Here is a 263-nt window from a genome sequence, read left to right on the forward strand (position 1 = left end):
AAAATCTTAAAGTATGTGAAATAATAGTTAAAGTATTTAAAACAAAGAAACATAACCAATATGGATGAACTAGATATATAATAATAAGAATAAAGAAGTCAATTATTTTTGTAATTCATTACGATATTATATCGTATATAACGATACTCAGATACAGTTCAAGTGAAACAAACAAAACCCTGAGAACTAAGTCAGCAAAACTACAATAAACCCATGAATTAAAAAAAAAATAGAAATACCTAAATCTGTAGGAAACAAAAAAG

The sequence above is a fragment of the Capsella rubella genome, unplaced genomic scaffold, assembly GCF_000375325.1.
Source record: "Capsella rubella cultivar Monte Gargano unplaced genomic scaffold, Caprub1_0 scaffold_8, whole genome shotgun sequence".
NCBI classification, from domain to species: Eukaryota; Viridiplantae; Streptophyta; class Magnoliopsida; order Brassicales; family Brassicaceae; genus Capsella; species Capsella rubella.